The following is a 23,392-nucleotide window of genomic DNA, read 5'->3' on the forward strand; positions in this document are numbered from 1 at the left end:
AATCGATAGCTAGTGGGAAGCAATTGCATAGCACAGGGAGATCAGCTCAGTGCTTTGTGACCACCTAGAGGGGTGGGATAGGGAGGTTGGGAGGGAGACACAAGAGGGAGGAGATATGGGGTTATATGTATATGTATAGCTGATTCACTTTTTTATAAAGCAAAAACTAACACATCATTGTAAAGCAATTATACTCCAATAAAGATGTTAAAAAATAATAATAATAAACACATATGTGAGAAAAAGGTAACCAAAAATTGTATCTATTTGGAAGTTAAACAGTACCCTTCCTTGTATTAAAAAGAAAAAATTGAAATTATAACTTCCAGAAATCAATGAAAAGGAAACTAATTCATTCAAAATCCTATGAGGCACAACAAAAACTGTACTCAAACAAAAATATATGTCATAAATACTTTCAGCAACAAAAAAAATAAGTAAATAAAAACTTTCAATAAAGAAAATTAAGTTTAAAATTAAACTATAAAAGCTGAAATTAGTAGATTAGAACTAAATTAGGAGTGAGAAAGAAGATATAGTATATATTAAAGAGAAATAGAGGAATCAAAATAGGACCATACAACGTTCTGCCAACAAATGTGTAAATGTAATATAAATGGATAATTTTTCATCAAAACATAAATGACAAAAATTGACCCAAGAAGAAATGGGTTTTGGATAGCCTTTAAGAAAATTGATAATTCCAAAGTGATTTAAATATTTCCAGGCCATAGAAAACAATTAAAACTACTCAATTCTTCGTATTAAGCCCACATAACTTTAATGCCAAAACTTGATACAATATACTAAGACCATTTTCTCTTATGAGTATTTGCTAAAATAGTAGCAAATGGAGTCTAGCAATTTATAAAAGAGTAATACTTCATGACCAAGTACTGTTTATGTCAGAAAAGAAAAAGTAGTTCAATAGTTGAAAATCTATCAAAGTATGACGTTTACAAAATTAAATGAGAAAATAATATTGTTTTATCAGTAGATTCTGAAAAGTCTGAAATTGAACAGTTTTAATAAAAATTTTCAGCAAAACAGGGATATAGAGAAGCTGCTCAAACATAATAAATTTTGCTTTTCAAAAACCAGAAGCAAAGCTTATTCTAAATGGTAAAATACTAAGAACATTTCAACTAAAATCAGAAATTAGGCAAATAAGCTTGTTATCACCATTGTTATTCAATATTATCTTGGAGGTTCTAGCTGATGGTATGAGATATAAGGAACAATAAAATTATCTCTTTTTGCTAATGAAGATTGTACACTTAGAAAACCTAGAAAGTCTTTTAACTTCAAGGCTCTTTCTTGCTTTTTTTTTGGTGCACAAAACACAACATTATTTTATAGAAAAAAAATACCTACTAGAATTAATAAGAAAACATTGTAAATAACTGAATATAAAATAAACATAGAAAGAATCAATATCTTTTCTCTATATTAGCAGTAAGGATCAAGAAGTAGAAATGGGGAAATATTCTATTCAAAGTAGCAATGAAAATTATAAAATCATAGGAATACACTAATAAGAAAGGCATAGAACTTATATTAAGAAAACTATTAAATCTTAACACAGAAAACAGAAACTGAACAAATGGAAAAATGTTCCAAATTTCAAGATGCAAAGACCTTACATTATAAAAATATCAATTCTTCCCAAATTAATGAGTTTAATGCATTTCTAATTATAGTCTCAACATGTTTTCTTATTAATACAGTAATTTTAAGATTCATATGGAAGAATAAATTCTTAGAATAGCCCAAAAATTCATGAATAAGAAGACTACTGAGGAAGAACCAGATATTGGAATAAATGAAATGCACTGTAATTAAAATGTTTTCTATAGAGACAAACGAAGAGATTATTAGGTCAGAATAGAGAATTCAGAATCAAATCTGTGTATATAATTTTTAATGTACCACAAAATAGTATTTTTATTCAATGGGGAAAGAATGGTTTATTTAATACATGGCACTAGCCATCTGGAAAACAATAAAATTAAATCCCATCTCACAACACACACACACACAAATCAAATTCAAGATCAATTAAAAGTTTAAAATGTAAGAGACAAAACAATAAATATTTTAGAAGAAAATCTAGGGGACTATATGTATGCCTTAACCAAAACTGGCAAACAAACATACAAAAAGACATAAAGACATATTTGATTTTGTATGATAAAAAGCTAAGCTAAAACTGTCAGAATAATACATAGAATACAATTTTATTTTAGTAAAATATAAGTATGTGTGTGTGCATGTGTGTGTGTGTGTGAGTGTGTGTGTGGTGCGTCTCCCCTGACATTCTGCTAGCCTCTCTATCTTAAATACAACTAATTTGTTTCAGACCACCACTATCAACCACCTAGAATTATTTCAACAGCTTCCTAATTACTCTGGTTTCTAATCTCTCTGCAATCCATTCTATATGCGTCTTTTCAATATCATAAATCTTATCATATAATTTCTCTATTTAAAGCCCTCCAATGATTATCTTTTGCCCTCAGAATAAAGTCCAAACTCAACAGGGCTTGATCCAGCCCTTACTTACAGACCCAACCTCATCTCTCCCAATTTCCTCACTTCACATCTCTGTATAAGCCATTATGACCCACTTGAAGTTTCCTGAACATGCTCAACAATGTCTCTCTGACAGGTTTCTGTCCATGCTACTTTTGTGCTTTGTTTTGTTCTGTTTTGTGTTTTAATAGAATTCTGTTCTCCTGCCTACCCCACTTAGGTAGTTATCTGCTTACACTCATCTTGCAGATCCTTACACCTAAATTCCTCCAGAATACTTTCCTTGACACTCAAAGACTAAGATGGATGCTTCTACTTCTTCAGTTTCCAAAGCACTTTGTGAATACCCCCATCTTAGCATTTATCACACAACAGTTGCTGGCTTGTCCACCCCCTCAATCAGACTTAATCTCTTTGAAAACAAAGGTTATATCCTCTTCACCATTCATTCAATTATTATTTTTAAAAAATGAGAATACCTGCTCTGTATCAGTCTCAGTGCTGAGCACTAGGGAAACTATAGTGATCAGAATAGATGTGGGTTTTACCCTTATTGAGCTATGTGAAAGATAGTCTAATCCAGTAGTTGTACACATAATCCAACAACTGTACATAGAAACCATATGATGATAGGTGCTAGAATGATAAATTGTATAATGATATGAGAGCATATAACAAGGACCCAATGTAATCTACTGGGTCAAAGAAAGCTTCCTTTAAAAAGTGATATGTATCACTTTTTATTACTTATTTACTTATCTTTCATCTACATATGAAAGATAAGTAAAAGTCAACTAGGCAGCCAAGAAGGAGGAAAGAAAGGCCATTCCAGACCAAAGGAACATGTATGTGAAAGTCCTGGAAGAGAAACTAAAATGAAGCTTTTGAGAAACTAAATGAAGACCACTATCGTAATCCTAATCCCTGGCACAGTGCCTGTTTGTAGTAAATTTTTTGAATGGATAGATAAAAGAATCAATCAATTAATGAATGAACAAATAAATATGGCTGTGTATGACTGACCACATGTCTGTATAATATATATATATCATATACAATGTATATATTATATAATACTTACACTGGATATATCAATAGATGCTTGTATGGGTGCATATGTATAGTTTTTCCATTGCTGTTTTTCATGCCCTTCAATATTCACTGGCAGGTCTTTTTACACAAGTGGGCTAGTTATGCTAAAAGGCTAATTTAATAGGTGTGAATGCTTACTATTTGACAAATTCTTGTTCCTTTGCCAACAAATAGCCACAGGTGAGAACTAAGAAATGGATAGACTCAGGGCAGCACATGTATAATCAGGCAGTTCTATCAGGGCTCTGTGCTATGCTTGCTATCAGAAGCTGCCCACCTGTCAGGTGACTAAGGGCTCATCCCATTTCCCAGTCTTCCTTCCCCAGCACCCTGACATGTTGCTGTGTAAGACACTAAGCCAAGAGCCCCACAGCAGTGTGGTACATTCAAAGAACACACAAAGATGAGCTAATTAAAAAGAGGAACTGCAGGAGCACCTGCCTCAGCCTTGTACCCACACTTGGCCCCTGCTTCTGAAATGCAATCTGCCACATTGTGAAAATGTGTCATTGTCTCACAGGCTTCGGAATCTCCCTACAGAGATGTACTCTCATCATTTCTCATGCCTGCACTTTTTAGCAGTCTTTTACATGTTGGTTAAGAATTTAAGGAAGAGAATTACTATGCAAATGCATGGATTCCTGTTTCTGCTGATGATAACTGGCCCAGTTTAAATCAGAGGCCACAAAAGTGGCAGAAGAAGAGCATAATTTCCAGAAGGAAGGCTCCTCAGAGGGTTACTCAGAGCTGTTAATCACTGCTAATGCCTCTTTAATTGTTATGCTTTTTACAATCACTAAATTGTGATCCACCCTCCTCAACCGCTCCAACCCAGTTTTGGAAGCTATGCCTCTATCCAATTTGTACAGAGAGGATTAACTTTTGGAATAAAAGTTGTGTTGTTGTAAATAAATAAAATTGATGGGAATCTGAATTTTTTTACAACTTCAAACTGGTTTATTTGTCCCGCTCCAATCACATTTTTCATAACCAATTCCCTTTTGATCACACATATAAGATATTGGGCTGAGTAAGAAAGTAATTTAAAGCTGTGAAAAAAAGTATCAATGGCATACATAGGGACTGAACCCCTAACCACTGCTTCTTTTGCCTCATAGGTGAGGTCACCCTAGGAATGGTTGAAGCTAGCACCCGAAGCAGAGCAACGGTTCATGTGTTACTATCTTAAAGTGAATCTGACAGGAACACTGAGCTATGCTTGTCATACCACACCTGAAGATATTTCACAAATAGAACACAAGGGAAAGCCTGAGATATGCAATAATTAACAAAAATGGTAATCTTTTAAAATTGGGAGAGGAGACAACATACACCTGAGTTCTTCCAATATTGTAATGGAAACTACAATATTTTTGGTTTCATGGCTTATTTGATAAAAAGTTATGTTCTTATGAATTCTTTCACTTTTTTTTTTGGCCACGCTGCATGGCATGCAGGATTTTAGTTCCCCGACCAGGATGGAACCCATGCCCCCCACAGTGAAAGTGCGGAGTCCTAACCACTGGACTGCCTCTTTCACTTTTCTAATACAGCATTTTGTAATACAGTTCATTTTTCTGTCCCTTCCCAATTTTTGTACATACCGACACATATATTACAGTTGAATTCATAATATAATAATGTACACAAAACATTTGTGATTTTTTTCTTTTTGTGTAATATTTCATCTCTAGTGGATGCTGGGAGTGTGTGAAGCTATCAGCTCTAGGATGAGTCTTGCTCTGGTAACTGCTTTTAGCTGAAGAGAGCTGCCTGGCCCAATGGCAGGATTCAGGCCCCAGGGCAGCCTGAATCCAAAGGTTAGTTTGGGAGGTGGTGAGCTGTAATACAAAGGCAAGGCGTCCTTGCCTCAGTGGAGGGCAATTCTGGAGAGATCAGCTGAGACATTTGTTGTGACTGCACCTAGGCATAGCAGTTCAACTTCTCTCTAATTCTACTTTCTTCACATCCTTACAGGGCAATAGTCTGATAAAACTTCTAAGCTGCAAACACGGGCTTTTTTTCATGAAAAAGAATGACTCAGACAGTGGAGCTATTAACCACAAAGGACTATTCTCAGGCCTTGAAACCTACTGTGGTTTGCCTGGTTGGGTCATTGATCCTGAGAGCACTATCCAGTAGCATTCCTGAGAACAGATCTCCACCTCAGAGCCTGTTTCCTGGGGAAACAGAGCTATGATAACATTATAAACATTTTCCCATGCTGTAGCATAATCTTTCCACATAGTTCTCAATGAAACAGCTGTTTAAGGTTCTTGTAAGCAGATTATCACATTTTAATGGACCATTTCCTTATAGTTGGACTATTGGTTGTTGCCAATATTTTGTCAGTATAAAGAGCATTCAGAGAACGGGATCAAGCCATTTTTGACGTTTCTTCTTGTTGTTTTAAACTATTTCTTAAAAAAATCTGAAGTATGGGCTATTATTAAGATAAAGATATGAAGGTTGTCAGTCTATCGATATTAAGGATTTATAGATCATAGCATTGCAAACATAAGTCCAATAGCAAAATATAACACCAGAATACTAAGGAATTGGGACAGATTATTTTATATATTATTGTTTCTTTAACCGAAGACTCAGAATAGGATGCTTGAGAGGCCCAAAGAGAAAAAGAGAACAGAATGGTCTATAATTAACTTCTGCAGCTAATTATACCATACTTGGCTGAGTAAATCTGAATCTACACAATGCTAGCACCCAGTATACAATAAATATTTGTTGAATACATGTATGTATGAATGAATAAATAAGTATTCAGGTTGCTTTAAGTTTTAATTGAAATTCAAGAAAGCTCATTAATGTAGAAATGTAGAAAATGTATGTAATGTAGAAAATATGGACAGGATACTGAGAAGCCCTTAGCTTTAAGTTCTTAAATTGTTCCCATTCCAAAGCAAAAGTGATGGTGTTGGTAACAGTAATAGCATATGTGGTATGCAGAAGCTAGCAGAGGGACTAAGATGGAAGAGTTAAGGAGGAATAAAATACAGTTATAACTAGTAAAGGTACTCAGAGTCAACCAGAAAACAGTAAGCAAAGTTTGTTATTGCACCAGGACACATGCCACAAATTCATGGAAAGAAGTGTCAGAGACTGGAAGATATTAATGGAAATTCACATTTTAAATTTGGGGTAGATGAGGAACGAGGGCATGGTATATCTCGTGAGATGCACTGGCAATCCTATAGACATATCATAAGATTTATCCCCAGTTCTTGTCTCTTAAAATGCCTCAACAAGAATCATTTCTCAAATCAGGCTGTCTCTTCAATTATTCGTGAGTACACCTTGCTCATTCCAACATGTGTCCTGTCACTCACAGTGCCTCTCCCGGAATCCCCAAAAGAGAGCATCCCTCACTGGACAGGCAAGACAAGGGGACAAAGAGGAGAGGAATCCACTTCTTAGGAAGGAGAGGGAGGAAAAAGTACATCACAGTAGAGGCAAAGAATACTAAAAAACAGAAGCAGGAGAAAGGAAACTGCACCAAAGGCTTAGTTTATTTTTATAGAGATATTAATAGGTAAGCCTGGGTCTAACTTACCCAAAAGAGATATAAAACAAAAATGTCTGAATTTAGAGCTTTTCTTTTTCCCATAAACTTTTATCACTTCCCCACCGCTCTTTAAGTCCTAAAGAAAACAAAGGTTATATGGGAGATCTTTCTTAACATCTGAAAGCAAACAAAAACACATTATCCAAAAGGTCAACCACATCCAGCACTTGACAGGAAAAAGATATTACAAAGTTGTAAGATCTTGAATTCACACTCAGTGATAAACACCACACTCTTTTCAAAGCACTTCTTTAGTACACTGCAGAAAAGAGTCAAAATTAAAAGTCAAAAAACATGCTGACTTTTCTCTTCTTAGGCCATTCCCAAGCCTTGCCAGAATATTGCTGCTATTTCCTTTCTAGCTTCCAGAAGAATGTCAAAGGTCAACATAGTTTGTTTTGTCTATCCAACTAACAGTGAAATGGTTGGCCTGGTGACCTAGAAGGTAAATACACATTTGAGATTTTTTTAGCCTTGCGACTATGTTAACCTTGCTCTAAGTGCAAATATTATGATGTAGGCAATCTTCTTTTTAAACAGTGAGCCAAATTTAAACTCCACTGTCTGCAGAACCTATACTACAGCAACTCTTACTACTAATATCCCTGTTTCACAAATCAGAACTACCCAAGGACTTATATAAATGAGCTAAGAATGAAGACACATGAAGTCAAGTTCCCATGTGGCAATACTAAGATTTGCTCTATCTCACAAATCCCTCCGATTTGCCTAACATTTCTACTAAGGTAAAAGCAGGGACATTGGTTTGTGAATACTAGTGTTACTTGATGTTTGCCTCCCACTGGCAATTAGATTCATCCCATCATTTAATTAAAAATTTTGTCACCACAAAATCAAGATTGTGAGGTTCATAACAGCATGAAAGTGTGTATGTGAGTGAGTGTAGGGCTTGAGGGGGTGGGGGGAGGGAAGTTAAGGAGACCTTAGACATAAGTAAGACCTGAGATGACATCTACGTGCCTCATATGTTTGCTTATGGTCACAATAAGTTTGAAATTTGAGTATAATGCACTTAAATCCCATTATTTCTATATAACAATTAAGGTTTTAAAGAATCAAATAGATATGTATCAAAAATGAACACCATTAAAAAAATACTTTGCCTATTCCAACAAGAGGGGAAGTGAATATCTAGTATGTGCTGGATGCTCTGACCTGTTATTAATTTTAAAATCTGGGCCGTGGTAGTAATTTTAACCATATATAGTTGTAGTCACAGGGTTTTCCATCATCTTCTAAATAGTTTGCTTTAAACTCCTATTAGCTCACTTTAAAAAACTAAACAGCTACTTGGTGTGAAATCTTGCTTCAGATGAAGATTCTATTTAACTAATTGTACAAACAGTTATATAGAGATGCAGAAAGCACTGTTATTAAATATAGAAACACTTTTATAGCACATTGCAATATTATCTAATGACTGATGACAGACTGTGAATAATAATTTACTCTGGGTACTTAAAATGTCAGGGAAGCAATAAAAAAGAAAATCAGAGTCTATAGAAAAGATTATGTCAACGATGTCATAACATCTTTGTTATGACAAAAATGTCATAACATTAAGAGGATCACAAGCAGAAAGGAACAGGTCCTAGTATAGATGCCACTCACTGTAGTATCAAAAAATAAAATAGATAACTTGAGCAGTAGAAGTAGTCAGCAGTTTTATCACTAAGTCAGGTTATAAGGCCACAAAACTTGAGGAATATAATATCCATAGATGGGCTCCAATTTGGACACTGATTACATAGAATTTGATGTTTTCATTGATGATATTAGGAACAGCAAAATATACTTAAGTATAAAAATAGACTACAAAAGCTCTTCAACTCATTTATGTTTGTTATTTTAGTTTAGTTTTGGATTTTTTTAAATTGGTGCTAAAACCAAATAGAAATAGAAGGTCCCTTTGGATCAATGATCTATTTTAAGTATAATTTTATTCAATAGTTTTTAGAAATGTTTTAATTTGATATAATTTTAAACTTAGAGGAAAGTTGCAAGATTAGTTCAAAAGCTTCCATATTCTTTTACCAAGATTCACCAATTTGTTAAAAATTTACCCCATTTGCTTTATTATGCGCTCTCTCTCTCTCATGGGCACACACACATACACACCATTTAAGAGTAAGTAGCAGACATCATGCCCCTTTACTACTAAATACTTCAGTGTGTATTTCCTTAGAACAAGAATGCTCCCTTACAAAAACACAGTAAAATCATAAAGATGAGGAAATTTAACACTGGTACAATACTATTACCTAAAACACAGTCCAAATGCAAGTTTTCCTTACTGTCCCAATAATATTCTTTACAGCTACTTTTTTTTTCTAGTCCAGGATCCAATAAAGGGTCAATATTTGTTGATCCAATAAAGGATCAACAAATATTGCATTTGTTTGTCTTGTGTCTTTCGTTTTCCCTCCTCTAGAACAATTCCTCAGTCTTTCTTTGTCTTTCAAACAATATTTCTCAGATACCTACCCTTCCAGCCACTCTTCCTTGTTGGTGTGGTTACAAAAGATTGAACACGGCACCTAACCACTTGGTACCTACAGTCAAGTCGAAGAGAAAGATATATAGACCAATAGGAAGCACATCTTGAAAGTATAAGCTGGAGTCTCCCCATTTTTATCAGCTCAAAACCATTGCTTTATCTTTTTCCTATCTCCCATTTGGGAACAGGAAAATAATTCTATAGTCAGAATCATCATTGGTAAAAGTTATTTATAAAATAACTTTTAATTCAAGGAGTTATCTGAAGTAATATAGAGTACTATACAACAGTATGCAGTAAAATCGTATACATACACAAACATGCACACACAGAGGTTTGTGGGGGAGGGGGGTGGTTTTTTCTTTTTTTTAAGAAACAGGCATGTTTCTTCTAAATGGAAGATGTGTTACAATTTCCATTTATTTTCAGAAATAGAGAAAAATTGGACATGGTGAAAAGAACTGTGCTCCCTTTCTGAAGGTGGAGAAGCTACATTCAAATCTAACCTCAATCATTTATTAGCTAAGTGATCTTAGGAAAGTCACTTAAAATCTGGGCCTTAATTACTTCATCTGTAAAATCAGATAACAATAGTTAACTATAGACTTTAACGAGTAACAAAAGAACATATGTGAAAATTTTTCATAAAAAGTAAAGCACTGTGTAATATATATATATACATGTATATATGCATGTACACATATATATGTGCGTCTACAGATGTAGTGATGTATATAGGTGGATGTGTGTATGTACGTGCACGTGAGAACAGACAGAGAGAGAATGACAGTGAGAGAAAGCTTAAAGATGTATTTGATTTGAATTTTTTTCCTGACAGGGTCCTCCCTCTCACCACTTAGAAGAGTACTGAATCCCAAATTTCTCAGTTTGAGCATGGGCCTCCCACTTCTCTTGGGATGGCTGTCTTCCAGTGGCCACATACAAGCAGCATTCCATTCTGTACACTAAGTACAGAAGTTCTATTCTTCCTGTCACGTGGCCTTTCCATGAGCTTCTAAACTGACAGTGTTAAGAGGGCAGAGATCATGCCTGGGATTATCCCTTTCCCTTACTCACTGTCAAGTCTCTAGAACCAACACAGTCCTGGGTACACAGAGGGTACCCAACAAATATTTGTGGAATGGTGAACACCAGCTGAGACATTTTCCAGCCCAAAATACTATGACACAGCATCACTGGCTCCTTCTAGAGGTAGTTGCTACTCAGACAACAGCAGGGAAACCAGAACTTACATCAACCTCCTCCATATTAGGATAAATGGTGTTTAAAAAGAAAAAGTTCATTCCTGGAACTCTGAATCAGCATAAACACTACAGTCATGTATAAATCCTATTAGAATTGTGTAAATGAATTAAAAATGATTATCATTAACGTATTAATTATTTAAGCCCTTCCCCACTCTCTTTTACATTCCATTGCCTTAATTTTCTTCATAGCACATCACTCTGAAGTTATCATTTTTGTTATTTGTGGGGTTTTTTTGTTGTTGTCTGCCTCTCCACTTTCTGTTTTTCTCCCTGCTAGTCACCAGCACCTAGAACAATAACTGAAAAAAGTAGCTACTCAATAAATATTTGTATTGATGGAACAAAGTACTTGAAAATTGCTTCTTTAATGAGGTAAACATTTTCTATATTATTATATACACATATCACTGGATTAATAAACCTTTTCCTGTAGTTAGTACAACAATAAACTTTAGCTCAGCTAAAGCCCTGGTGATCATTTAAAACAAACTAAGGAAGTTTATAGATTTGCAACAAGGTAGAGTCTCTTGATTGCTAATTTTGCCATCTAAAAAATTAAGCTTAAATATAGCACAAAAGTAGAAAACTAATGACAAATTAAAGGAAGCAAACTTCTAAATGCTTGGCAGATTTGCATCTTCCTTTTTATTAATATGAAGGATTGAGTATCCAAATAATGAAAAAGAAAGGGTATGAAAACAAGAACAGAGGTAAATGAAAAACAGTCCTAAATACTAAAAGTGAATGAAGAGGAGAAAGAGGTGTCAGAATGTTGTAGGAAGTACAAAGAATCAGGAAAAACAGAACAAAAAGTAGAAAAAAAGATAGCAATCAGAGGCATTTTCAGTTAAAATTTTTTTGTGCACTAATCACTCAGTGGAGTAACTCACAAAAATTAGGCTCATTTGTCACCGCTATGCTTGATGTCTGGCTGAAATCCCTCTTGATCTCTCCTTTGAAAGACCCTAAAATGACTTTGTTTTATTAAAGCTCACAGACAAGTAAAAACTTCCCTTTCCCAGAGCAGCTGCAAACTCACTCTATGGCCCACTCTATTTATATTTCCCCACCTAGGCTAAATTTGTCCTCTGGTGATTAATGGGATTTCTGGTACAAGTAGTGGTGGAGAGAAAAATGTTACTAAAGCCAGCATTTTACTAAAACTATGTGTGACCCACTCTTTCTGACATTCGCTGAAGAACAACCTACCATACATCTGTGCAAAGTTAATGACATAGGATGAAGAAAGTGAGGGACTGACCCAGAACTAGTATGCCCACTTATGCAAAGACAGGAGAAAATCAGAAAAAAATATGATATCATAAATGTGTGGCACAGACTGTGGCAGTCTAAGCCAGCAGTCCTCAGCATTAAGGAGACTTGGCAAAGAGATAAAGAGATGGGGGGCGGGGGGGGGGGGGAAGGCATCACTAGAGCACATGGCATCTAGCAGGAGGCATTAAACCTGCAGCCAGAAGGCAAAGGGCAATGAGTGGAAGCAGGGCTCCAGTTCCTGTTTAGAGATCAGAAGCAGAACTAAAAGTCCTGAAAAGAAACAGAATAAGTGAAAAGAACTGAGTGGTGTACAAGGAAGCAACCCCCTCTCAGAAATAAGACCGAGAGATAAACCCAGATTCTAGAACCTCTAGTACCAGAAAGTATAACTTGGTACTAAATTCTTTAAGAATTAAACTAGAGCTTACTAGGCATCCTTGCCGAAGAGCAGGGTTAGCCTTGGAGTTAAGGTGTCAAGTAATGGCTGCAGAGAAGTACATAGTGAAGAGCATAAAAAAATCTGATTCTTTTCTCCAACACAATTGTTCAGAACTATCAGGGGAGCTTTTTTTTCTTCCAGTTTTATTGAGATATAATTGACACACAGCACTGTATAAGCTTAAGGTGTACAGCATAATAATTTGACTTACATACATCATGAAATGATTATCACAGTAAGTTTAGTGAACATCCATTATCTCACATAGATACAAAAGGAAAGATACAGAGAAAAGAAATTTTTCCTTGTGATGAGAATTCTTTCATGTATAACATATAGCAGTGTTAATTACAATGATCATGTTGTACATTACATCCCTAGTACTTATTTATCTTATAACTAGAAATTTGTACTTTTTTACCACCTTCATCCAACTCACTCTCCTACAAACCCCCGCCTCTGGTCTGATCCACAAATCTGATCTTTTTTTCCTATGAGTTTGTTTGATTTAGAAATATAATTGACCTACAACACTATGTTAGTTTCTGTTATGCAAGATAGTGATTCAATATTTCTATACATTTCAAAATGATCATTGCAATAAATCTAGCTATGATATGTCACCATACATAGGAATTACATAGTTATTAACTATATTTCCCATACTGTATATTTCATACCTATGACACATCTATTTTGTAACTAGAAATTTGTACCTCTCAATCTCCCTCATCTATTTCTTTCCTCCCCACACCATCTCTGGCAACCATCTGTTAATTCTCTGTATCTATAACTCTGTTTTTATTTTATGTTTGTTTGTTTTGTTTTTCAGATTCCACATATAAGTGATATCATACATTATTTATCTTTCTCTGTCGGACTCATTTCACTTAGCATAATACCCCTAGGTCCATCCGTGTTATTGGAAATGGCAAGATTTCATTCTTCTTTATGGCTGAGTAATATTCCACTGTGTGTTTTTGTGTGTGTGTGTGTGTGTGTGTGTGTATGTGTGTGTGTATCTTGCATCTTTATTCATCTATTGATGGACACTAAGGTTGCTTCCATATCTTGGCTATCGTGGAGAATACTTCAATAAATATAGAGGTGCATATATATTTTTAAGTACTGTTTGTTTTTTTTTCTTTGGATATATTCCCAGGAGTAGAATTGCTGGATCATACGGTAGTTCTGTTTTTAATTTTTTGAGGACTCTCCATACTGTTTTCCATAGTGGCCACAAGAGTTTACATTCCTACCAACAGAGAACAAGGGTTCCCTTTCCTCCACATCCTCACCAACAATTGTTATTTGTTGTCTATTTGAGAATAGCCATTTTGACAGGTGTGAGCTGATATCTCATTGCTGTTTGGATTTGCATTTCCCTGATGATAGTGACGTTGAGCCTCTTTTCATGTGCCAGTTGACCATTTATATGTCTTCTTTGGAAAAATGCCTATATATATCCTCTGCCCATTTTTAATAAGTTTGTCTGTTTGTTTGATGTTGAATTGTATAAGTTCCTTGCATATTTTGGATTTTAACCCCTTATCAGATATATCATTTGCAAAGATCTTTTCCCATTCAGTACGTGGTTTTTTTGTTTTGTTGACAGTTTCCTTTGCTGTGAAAATGCTTTTTGTTTGATGTAGCCCCATTTATTTATTTATGCTTTTGTTTCCCTTGCCTGAGGAGACATATCCAAAAAAATATTAAGACTGATGTCAAAGCACATACTGCCTATGTTTTCTTCTAGAAGTTTTATGTTTTTAAGCCTTAAATTTTAGTCTTTATTCCATTATGAGTTGACTTTTGTGCACAGTATGAGAGAGTAGTCCAGTTTGATTTTTTTAACATAGTTGTCCAGTTTTCCCAACACCATTTATTGAAGAGGCTGTCTTTTTCTCATTGTATATTTTTGCCTCCTTTGTCATAAATTGATTGCTCATGTAAGTGTGGGTGCATTTCTGGGCTGTCTATTATGTTCCATTGATCTATGTATCTGTTTTGTGCAAGTACCATACTGTTTTGATGACTGTAGCTTTGTAGTATAGTTTGAAATCAGGGGGTATGATACCTGTAGCTTTGTTCTTCTTTCTCAAGTTTGTTTTGGCTATTCTGGGTCTTTTGTGTTGCTATGCAAAATTTTTAATTATTTGTTTTCATTTGCATGGAATACATTTTGCTATACCCTTGCATTCAGTGTGTTCTTTAGCTCTGAAATGAGTCTCTTACAGGCAGCATATTGATGGGTCTTGTTTTTTATCCATTCAGCCACTCTTTCTTTTAATTGTAGCATTTAGTCCATTTACATTTGAAATAGTATTGATAGGTATGTAGTTACTGCATTTGGTTAATTGTTTTGGGGTTGTTTTTATAGTTATTTTTCCTTTCTTTCCTCTTCTTTTGTTCACTTCCCTTGTGATTTGATGACTATCTTTAATATTATGTTTGGATTCCTTTCTCCTTTTTGTGTGTATTTATTATAGATTTTTGGCTTGTGGTTACCATGAGATAGATAGATAGACAAACAGAAAGACAGACATTAGATAGATAGATAGATAGATAGATAGATAGATAGATAGATAGATAGACAGACAGATAGACAGATAGATAGGGATAGATGATAGGTAGATAGATAGACAGATAAGACAGATAGATAGGGATAGATGATAGGTAGATAGATAGATGATAGATGATAAATAGATGATAGATAGATAGATAGGGATAGATGATAGATAGATAGATAGATAGATAGATAGATAGATAGATAGATAGATAGATAGATGATAGATAGATAGATAATTCTATTTTGTTGATCTCTTAAGTCCATTTTAACAACCCTGCATTTTTACTCTCCACTACCACATTTACTGTTTTGGACAGCATATTTTACATCATTTCATTTTGTTTATCCCTTAACCACTTATTGTGGATATAGATTATTTTACTCCTTTTGTCTTTTAAGCTTCCTACTAGCTTTATACATGGTTGATTTACTACTTTTATGTATATTTGCCTTTACCAATTAGATTTGTCCTTTTGTAATATTCATGTTTCTAGTTGTGGCCTTTTCTTTTCCTTTTTTTTTGTTTGTTTGACTGTTTGTTTTTTCTGGCACACAGAATTTTTGTTTGTTTGTTTGTTTGTTGTTTTTTTTTTGGCACACAGAATTTTAATAACCCTTGTAATACCCCACACAACTTCTTAGAAAATGCCAAGTATGTTAACAAAACTCCTAACTGTACAGGAAGATAATAACGTTTGGCTTCTTCATATGGCCACATCCCTTCGTTACTGGACGGTGACACTGGTTAGAGTGCCACCCAGTTACTAGTGTGGGAAATCCCCATCTGTGACAATAAATATATAAATTCTGCTTGCTGTAACACCTGGTTTGTGTAGGTTCCATTTGCCCTATTGGTCACAAATGAGCTGTTGATACCATTTCTGACCCCAAATAAATAAAGTCCATTAACAAGTTGCAGCATGATGAGAGGGCCTCATGTAGAGAACTTGGGCCCCTTTTTCTGGATATTATCTGCAGTTGCCTGAATCGGAAGCCAACGAAGGGGTTCATCCAGATCAGCAAGGGGGGGGCCTCCCAAAGACTGACTTCATCTCTTCCCACTGCAGCCTCTGCTTCCACTCAGGCTTCTTACTCTTCAGCCTCTCAACCTCCGTTTCATCATTGCATATGGAGTGGATCTGAGTGCCAAACATCACTGCAGTGAAACTGAAAAACAGCAGACCCTCAAGGCACAGGAAGATCAACAGAATTACAGTGACTAGAGATGAACAATCACTGCATTCAGTCCACTGCCTTGGATGCAGGGGATGAACTGCAGCCCTCAGAGGACAAGTGTGTGCATGAATGCCAGCACGAAGTACATAGTGAAGAGCACAAAAAAATCTGATTCTTTTCTCCAACACAATTGTTCAGCCATGGCAAGGAGATCCATTTTCCAAATACATCTTTTGCAAACACTGCAGTTGTGGGTGTGCTCAGGCTTGATACAGCAGCACTTGGGGTACTCGTAGATCACTTCTTCTGCAAACTCTTCAGTTTGCAGGCTTCAGCTGCAAACTCTCCATGTATTCTTTAATAGCATTTCCTTTGGGTACGCCCCAGGGCTGGTGAGCATGGTCCTCAGGTAAGACGACAGGGCAAGCATCACCAGGCAGATAAAAACGACCCTATTGACCACAGAGTACCAGAAGTCTCTGGAAGGCAGCAGCAAAACTAACATCACCATGAAGTCCAAATATATGATCAGAAGCCACATCATGATGGTGCATATCATGCCGCTGCTGTCACTGATGAACTAGAGGAGGATGAAAAGTCGTAGTTGTCATTTTCAGTCAGGAGAGGATGATGTTTGACATCCCAGAGCCAGTGTCCTGATGATGGCATGGTTTCCCTCACAATTTATTTCTAAACATTTCTTGAACATTTTGTGCCTTTTCTTCAGGATCTTAAGGTGTTTACTGTCCCATGTGACAGAATGCGAGGCCCAGGTGGGGTCGCCTGGCACCTTGACTCCTCCAGGCCTGCGGCAGCAGCAACATCAACTGTAGCAGCGGAGGCAGGGACACATTGTACAGCAGCGCTCATGTTCAGGCCAGAGCCGCCCACAGCTCCGCTCAGCTGGGTCCCACGGGCTAGTGAGAGGGAGGCTGCCACCGAGCGCACATGAGAGCCAGAGCCCAGCCTGGAGAGCTGGCCTTTTCTTTTTTATTGTAGAGAAGTCCCTTTAACATTTCTTGTAAGGCTGATTTGATGGTGCTGAATTATGTTAGCTTTTGCTTATCTGTAAAACATTTGATCTCTCCATCAAATCTGAATGAAAGCCTTGACAGGTAGAGTATTCTTGGTTGGAGGTGTTTCTCTTTCATTCCTTTGAATATATCAAGTTACTCCTTTCTGGCCTGCAGAGTTTCTGTTGAAAAGTCAGTTGATTTCCTTATGAGAGTTCCCTTACACCTAACATTTTGCTTTTCCCTTGATGCTTTTAATAGTCTCTCATTATCTTTAATTTTTGCCATTTTAATTACGTGTCTTGGTGTGTTCCTTTTTGGAATACACCAAGACACATTGTAATTAAAATGTTCTTTTTGCCTAACTTGCTGTAACCCTTTTTGGGTTGATCCAGTTTGGGACACTCTGTGCTTCCTGGGCCTGGATCTTTCCTTTCTCAGGTTAGGGAAGTTTTCAGCCATTGTGTCTTCAAATATGTTATCTGACCCTTTCCCTCTCTCTTCTCTTTATGGGACCCCTATAATGCAAATAGTACTACTGATGTAGTCCCAGAAATCTCTCAAACTTCCTCATTTCTTTGTATTCTTTTTTTCTTTTTTCTGTTCAGCTTCAGTGATTTCTACTACTCTGTCTTCCAGCTTGCTGATCTGTTCCTCTGTATCATCTAATCTAATCTAATCTAATCTAATCTAATCTATTCTTGATTCCTTCTAGTGTATTTTTTATTTCAGTTATTGTATTCTGCAGCTCTGCTTGGTTCTTTATATTTTCTAACTTTGTTATAAATTTCTAACTTCTCACTCTGTTCATCCAATCTTCTCCAGAATTCTTTGAGCATCTTTACAATCATTACCTTGAAATCTTTATCAGGTAGATTGCTTACTTCACTTCACTTAGTTCCTCTTCTGAGGTTTTATCTTATTCTTTCATTTGGAACATACTCCTCTATTGCCTTATTTTGCCTAACTTGCTGTTCTTATTTCTGTGTATTTGGTAGGTTGTTACATTTCCTGACCTTGAAGAAGTGACCTTTTGCAGGAGAAGTCCTACGCATTCCAGCAGTGCACTCCTTCCTGGTCACCAGAGCTATAGGTTCTAGGGTATCCCCTATGTTGGCTGCATAGGTCCTTCTGTTGTAGCAGGCTGACTACTATGGGCAAGTCTGGTAGGCATGGCTAGCCCCCAGTTGGGTTGTTTTCCAGGCCCTGCCTTGTACAGAGGCTGCTGGCCAGTGGCAGGTGAGGCTGGGTCATAAGGTGACTGGCCACAGAGCCCCAGGTGGTCCCAGGGCTGGTGCTGGTCAATTGGTGGGCTGAGCCACATCTGGCAAGGGTGGTTATGGGGACAGTCTTCCAAGATATAGTGTCAGCCTGCTGATGGGTGGGGCTGATTCCTGACACAGCTGACTGTAGGGTCCATGGAGCCCAAAGCTGGTGTCCGCCCTCTGGTGATTGATTACTTTAGGGTTAGTGTCAGTGCACTGGTATGCAGGGGCAGGTCTTGGGCCCTTTAGTGGACAGGGCCAGGTCCCAGGGTGGCTGTGGGTGCAGGGAGTCTGGGGCTGAGTTCCTGTCAAGGTAGTTACTTAACTTGAGGGTCCCAGTACTGGCACTGACAGGCTAGTGGGCAAGGCTAGTTCCCAGTGCTAATAATCTACAGGAAGGATTCCAAAATGGCACTTGCCAGCACCAGTGTCCTCATGGTAGAATAAGCTCTCCAAAATGGCTGACGTCAATATGTCCCCAGGGTGAGCTCCAGTTTCCTCTTACCTCTTCAGGAGGCTCCCCAAGATCAGCAGGTGTGTCTGACCCAGGCTCCTTTCAAATAACTGCTTCTGCCCTGGGTCGCAGAGCATGTGAGATTTTGTGTGCACCATTTAAGAGTGGAGTCTCTATTTCCCACAGCCTTGTGTGTCTCCTGAAAGTAAGCCCAGCTGGTCTTCAAAGCCAAACATTCTGGGACTTGTCTTCCCAGTACAGGACCCCCTCAGTCTTTGGGAAGAAACTTTACAACTGTAATTATCCTCCCACTTGTGGGTCACTCACCAGGGGGTATGGGTCTTGTCTATACTGCATCTCAGCCCCTCCTGCCCATCATGTTGTGGTTCCTTCTTTACATCTTTAATTGTAGAAGATCTTTTCTACTAGTCTTCTGGTCTTTCTTATCAATAGTGCTCATTAAGTGGTTGTAATTTTGGTATGCCCATGGAAGGAGGAGGGCTCAGGATCTCGGTCATTCCCCCTGGGGAAATTATCTTTAACATACAAGTTTTCAGTCCCCATTCTACATATGATGAATCAGAATATTTGAATATAGTGTCTACAAGCCTCTTTTTAAAAATTTCTCCAGATGATCCTACTGTACAATCACTAGTGGAATCTACTCTTCTAGAGTCTGGAGTGGAGACAATTACTTCTGGGATTAGAATTCAAAGTAATAATGCAAAAAATATCTCTCTAGGAAGGGCAAAAGCATAAATTCATAAATGTTAAAATAAATATACATATATTCAGAGTTGGATTTTCTTCCTTTTTTCCTCATCTAGCTCTGGAAAATGTTCAATCCTGACCAGTATGTACGAGTCAGGAATTATTTCAGCATCCTTGCTTATGAATATCACACGTGTTTTTCTCTTCAACTGGATGCTATATGTGCTCCATTGGTTTCTTTTCACATCTATCAACAACACTCCCCTTACATCAAATAACATTCTACCTCATACCATCAATGATTCATCTCTTCTGTGGGGACTCACAGCTGGTTCTTCTGACTCCTCTTTTCTACATGGGAAGTGAAGCTCAATCCTTCATCTCTCCAACCATTCTCTATCTCCCAACAATCAACTCCAACCAAGTCTGGACCACAACAATGGTGAATAAGAATATAGAAGTTGTCCACAAATGCTACAATAAAATTCACATGTATCACAGGGAAAAATTCTGACTAATATTTCCAAACCTACATCTCCTTTCTTCACAAAGGAAAATTACCATTTCTTATTGTAAAGTTAAGATCAGACTTGGTGGAAAAACAGGATAGGCCAGGAATTGGAAGTTTGGGCTCAATCATACTACATTTGAAATGAATCTCTTATCTCACTTTAACTACCTACCATTATGGGTAACAGAAATAGGGAAAGAGAACTCCAAAACACCTATAAAAATCATCCACAATACATAATCATAGCTCCCCAAATGGAAAATAAAACATATGAGAATCTTTAACAGAACAGGCTCATAAAAAGCAAATAAAAAGATTCATATTTTTGTTTTTGAAAATAGATTGACTGTGAGATAATAAAGGGAATACATCATATAACAAGCCTTAATTTGAGTAACATCTTTATTCTGACTCATAAAGTTCCGTTCATCAAATTAATTTAAATAAATGGTGATAGAAATGCTGCCAAAACATTTAAAATTGATTGAACATCTAAACTCAAGGTTAATAAGAATGAAAACTCATCTAGCATAGAACCTAGGATATTTGAATTTAACTCTAATCTTACTTAAAATTTTCATTAATTTTCAAGATAATTAACTAGTTATTAAAATTTATAGCCCAGTCAAAGTTAGAGATTTGTAGCAAAGAGCAATAAAATCAGAGAATATAAAGGGCCAAAAAACAAAGAAAAAGTAGACCTAAGATAAAAATAATTAAATTAATGAATAAAAGGCATAAAATAAAAAGGGAAAAGAGAGGGGAGGAGAGAAGGTGGTGTGTTCATTTGAGTTAAAAGATTCAAAAGGAGTGAACACAAACATATGGTATTTAAATTTTAAAAGTACATATGCCAAATCACTATGAATTTGTTCCAAGAGATGGTAAAAAAAATGACCTATGAGTTTCACATAGGAAGTGGTATGCGCCCACAATCATCTTTCTCCCATAGTAAGGAAAGAATAAACTTCTTGCTAACTGAGAGAAAAACTAAAAATTACTCTTTTGTAATAGAAGCAGTAGAGAGGTCAATAAGTATTGCAGCAGACTCTTACATCACAGCCTCATAGTCTTCCTGCCTTCCCCACAAGCCCATGCAAAAAGGCTGACCTAAGTGTGCTTTCATTTCTTCTAAGTCACAGGTAATTTTCCCATGTTAGGAATTTTGCAGATATTAAGTGGAAATTATACTATTTCCTGAGAAAAGAGCAGTGGGAGATTGTTTAAGAGGCTTACAAAACCTGCTTATGAAAATGAACTGAGTAAAAAAAGAAGGTTTTGTTAAGCAAGTTTGACTCACTAGCCACTGATAGTGTTGAAAGGAATTCAAACTAAATTAACCTGAAGATGAGGGGAGCGTAAGCATATTAGCAAAGACTGATATTTTGAACATCTTCAATAAATAGGATGACAAGTCATATCACTTAGAAGTTACACCTAAATACATAAAATATTTCATTTTCTACTATATAACAGTGGCTGACTCCATTCCAGGGGCTTATTTTTACCAAATCAAAGAGAAATATTCTGCCTGTTAGCACCATGGATAATTTCTGGTATGATTTTTAATCATACCAGAAATAATTTTTTAAACAGTTTCTAAATCAGTCATAAAATCTTGGAAAAGCACTCATAATGACAAAACAGAAAAACAAAATTCTTAACTGTAGTTTGTATATGTTGAAATTATAAGGAGATAGCAGGTGCTGTTTTTGTTTATTAAAACTTCAAGGGAAAAGGCACATCTATTAGAATGGCTAAAATCAAAACAATCTGACAAACCAGTTTCTGGAGCGGATGAGGCATAAGTGATAACAGCCATTTTGCAAGACACTTTGGTAGTTTCTTACAAAGCTAAACAAAGTGCAGCAATCACACTCCTAGGCACTTACCTAACTGATTCAAAAACATGTCTACATAAAAACCTGCAGGTGTATGTTTATAGCAGTTTTATCCATAATCACCAAACACAGAAGCAACCAGCTGTCTTTCAATAGGTGAATGGATAAGCAAACTGTAGTACATTATTATGATGGAATACTATTCAGAGAGAAAAAAGGAATGAGCTATCAAGCCGCACAAAGATATGTACTAAACCTAAATGCACACTGCTAAGCAAAAAAACAAACAAACAAAAAAACCCAGAAAAAATGTGAAAAAGCTACATGCTATTATAATTCCATTTATATAACATTCTGGAAAAGGCAAAACTATAGAGTGGCAAACAGATTAGTATTTTCTAGGGATTTGTTGGGGGGAAACAGGTAGGGTTAAAAAGGTGAAGTACAGAGGAATTTTAAGGCAGTAAAAGTATTTCATAGGATATTATAATGGTGGATACATGACACGATGCATTTATCAAGCCCATAGAGTTTTACAGCACAAAAAGTGAACTTTACAGTATGCAAATTTTAAATATATATATAGAAAAAAAAATTTTTTATATATATTTGTATATAAATATATTTATATATATACATATGTATATCCCAGAAGTGGAACGTAAGATCCCAGAATGGAATGAAAAAAGGAATTAGCTATCAAGTCACACAAAGAATATAACTGTATTACAAACTTTATTACAAGTGCAAAAAAAAACTTCACTGAAGGTAGTAGAGTAGAAAGGTGCTGACCTAAATAACCTTGGAAATGAGTGGAGTCTGTAAAACTTCATACGTAAATCCATACTCTGAAATTGCACACAAACACTGTACTCTAGTTGATAAAATCATTTCCCATAGGAGCATGTAATAACAATTCTGAAACAACTATACTCCTACAGTGCAATTGAACAATTATGTAGATCAATGGCTAAACAGAACAAAGTTTCTCACTGCTGGAGTAGGAGGTTATAGTAAGCAAGGGGGAAAGGTTAGAATGATCCACATGATAATGGGTTAGAGTTGAAGACATCAGTATGAACTCATATTTAGCATAATATAGAAATACAGAAATATTTATAGACAGGCATATATATATATAGCAG

At 36.2% G+C, this 23,392-nt stretch overlaps 1 protein-coding gene and 1 pseudogene across 4 annotated transcripts in view; both read right to left on the reverse strand.

The window, feature by feature from the left end:
- GUCY1A2 (guanylate cyclase 1 soluble subunit alpha 2) overlaps window positions 1–23,392 on the reverse strand; it is a 413,705-nt gene that overhangs the window by 333,774 nt on the left and 56,539 nt on the right. The gene's annotated exons all lie outside the window — the stretch shown is intronic.
- LOC309636655 (palmitoyltransferase ZDHHC7 pseudogene) lies at window positions 15,411–18,136 on the reverse strand (annotated as a pseudogene). Its single transcript has one exon. The product of its transcript is annotated as a palmitoyltransferase ZDHHC7 pseudogene (transcript).

This window comes from Balaenoptera physalus (assembly GCF_965194825.1).
Source record: "Balaenoptera physalus genome assembly, chromosome: 10".
NCBI lineage: Eukaryota > Metazoa > Chordata > Mammalia > Artiodactyla > Balaenopteridae > Balaenoptera > Balaenoptera physalus.